The 2,850-nt window shown below is 46.4% G+C and overlaps 1 long non-coding RNA gene across 1 annotated transcript; it reads right to left on the reverse strand.

Annotated features, from left to right (window-relative positions):
• Positions 1-787: 787 nt before the first annotated feature.
• LOC135376736 (uncharacterized) lies at positions 788-2,541 on the reverse strand. The gene is made up of 3 exons (XR_010417823.1): positions 1,837-2,541; positions 1,585-1,723; positions 788-806 (listed from the first exon to the last, which is right to left on the reverse strand). It is a non-coding gene; the product is annotated as an uncharacterized LOC135376736 (long non-coding RNA).
• Positions 2,542-2,850: the final 309 nt, after the last annotated feature.

The following is a 2,850-nucleotide window of genomic DNA, read 5'->3' on the forward strand; positions in this document are numbered from 1 at the left end:
GACTGGGAGAAATTTTGATTAAAAAAAAGCAAGCATGTCTTCAGGACATCAGACTTGGTTATTCGATAAAAGTACATGTAGAAATATCCCGCAGAGGCATAAAAGCAAATATTGCGAGCAGTGTTTTGTGTCAACAGATTTGTATGGACAAATTAAAGCCTCCACAGGGGCATATAAACTCAACAGTAGAGTGTCAAGCAGCCCATGTAGTCATGATGTCGATGCCACTGTTAGCAGTGTGCAGATGCTGCGTGCAAAATTCAGCGAATTGTGGGCTACTTTCTCCCTCCCCTCAATCAGCTTGTGACAATATGTATAGTGCGCATGCGTTGTGGCCAACCGGCTTCATAGCCGGAGAGACTACGAAATCGATTTAAACAAGACGCCATTAAACAACGGTTTAAGTCGCTTGGTGAATACGGGCAACTGAGTTTACCCGCGGTTCTTTCGGAACAACGACCATGTAGAAAAAGTAGGTTCATGCGAGTGTTGGTGCGTATGACTTTAACGCGGTTTTGTTGAACCATCAAATTAAAAGATTAAAAGTGTGCGCAAGTGTAATCAACGTAACCTTACGACCCTTCAAAGCCTCCCGCTAAGATATCTAGATAAGCAGCACCCGGGCCCTTACGTCGGATACATATGATCTACTCACTGTACTAGCTGATTGAAGTTAGCCATGAGGGCGCTTGGTTGTTGGCTTCCACGGAGTATGGCCACACCTAGAAGCACGTAGCCAAAGTTCCTCGTTGGCGTTGTTTCTGCTCTAGAAGTCTGTCCGTTTCCTGAAAGAATTCAGTCAACGCCTAGTCACTAGAACGTTGTCATTGTTGGTATTGGCGGCAATTTCGACAACGCACGCGCAGGACACTCAACTGAGTCGGCGTTTGGAATGAGCGAGTGGTGTACGAATGGTCAGGTTTCTGTAATGTTGGCTTCTTCGGCACGCTGCGCATAAAATTGCATCCTGTGGCGCTTGAATCACCAATGCATCAGCTTCAGAGATCCGCGACAAAGGAATCAAGCAAGGGATTGTCGACTATCACGCGGCGGATACTAGAACGCACCTTTTGACGCCACCTAATATTCCCACATGCCCACAAAGCCATGCCATTAAAGGGCCCACATGCTGACAACAGTTCACCGGACTATGTTTATTACATGTTTCATGTGATGTGTTACGTTTCGATGATAACTTTGCTGCGCGAATCAACTGCCGCGATGAAACCGTTTTCACGATCATGGACACAATGAGGGCACACCGGGAAAAGACATAGGTACTACAAGCAGGGTCGATGATTTTTCTAAGGGCGGGGGAGTGGGTCATGTAGTGGATAGCATGCTGCTACGCTGTCAAAAGGTGAATCAAAACTATGTAACGACAGAAAGAGAGGGGTGTCGTGATGTTCGGATGCCCCCCCCCCCCCCATATCTCAATCCGCCCTTGACTCCAAGGTGACTCTAATCTGATGAAGATAACTACCACGGCAGCCTAATCCCCCTTGTGCAGGGTCGGCGTCAGCTCTCCCTGTTTTACAACACAATTTTTCGAAAGAAACGGGTAAGACGGAACTCATGGCTTACTGTTAGAAGTGCTTCGACATGACCGACATAAGTTGAAACACTTGGACGGAGTTCCATGTCCAGGACAGCGAAGTCTCTGATCTTTGGCCAGTACGCTGCGATGGAATTTTGAAGTTTGCCCTGATTAGCGTTTGCTTTTCTGAAACAGAGTCCACCAACACGTCCACCAATGCACCAGGACACGCGCTTCTCAGCACACTAACGGTTAATTCGACGCATGGTCGTTTTCAGAGATAGAACTACTTCACTTACGAGCTCGGTATGTCGATACCAATTTTGCTTCTCGCAAGACCGAGATTCTTGTTTTTTAGTTGATTGATGTCTGAGACCGTGAAGAACATGAAGTAACACACATCATCCAGTGGGTGAAATATTGCCTGAACGACTGAACTGACGCAAGCAAGAAACTTATGAGGCAAGCTGGGCATGAAAGAACATTATGGATTAGCAGTGACGCAGTGAACAGAATTCACAACGTACAAACGACACTTCTGCAGCGATAATCGTCAATGTCAAGGATTCACAATATAAACCACTTACGTGGTTTCAAGGTGGCGGTAGTAATAGTCGTTGTTGTGGTGGTAGTCGTCGTGGTTGTTGTCGTAGTCGTCGTGGTCGTAGTCGTCGTAGTAGTAGTCGTCGTTGATGTTGTAGTGGTGGTCGTAGTAGTGCTAGTCGTGGTGATAGTCGTAGTAGTAGTCTCAATTGGCGCTGTGGTCGTAGTCGCCGTGGTGTGGCTAGTCTTAGTTGGCACCATGGTCGTAGTAATCGCCGTCGTATCAACGAAAACTTCCCGAGTGGTTGCCTCCGTCGTGGTCAGAGTTAGGCTTTGTACTAAGAATAGCAAAATTAGTAGCCACGACACAATCGCTTCACTTGAATTCCGTTACGCTAAAACATTCCATCTCGGGATATTCCCTGAAAACAGCACTGATAACGTGATCTCAAAATCAGAGCGGTGAACGAATAACACGGCGGGAGGTGACTAGAGTGCAGAACCTTCGAAAACGCGCGCGTTACGGGCCAATGAGGAATGTCCAGATTGAACAGAAAAGCTACTTTATTTTCTCAATGATTGGGTACACAGCCCCACCTGTTCATCTACGAGGGTCGACAGTGCCCGCCGCTGCTGTTAAGCTATAGACCCTTGCGGTTGATGTAGCCTACGAAAAATTAAAACTATTGTAATTGAAAATGTATTGAAATCATAGTCGCAACAATTATGAACAAAGGAAGACATTCGACAACATCGTAAAACATAGAATG

Source organism: Ornithodoros turicata, unplaced genomic scaffold (genome assembly GCF_037126465.1).
Source record: "Ornithodoros turicata isolate Travis unplaced genomic scaffold, ASM3712646v1 ctg00001262.1, whole genome shotgun sequence".
NCBI classification, from domain to species: domain Eukaryota; kingdom Metazoa; phylum Arthropoda; class Arachnida; order Ixodida; family Argasidae; genus Ornithodoros; species Ornithodoros turicata.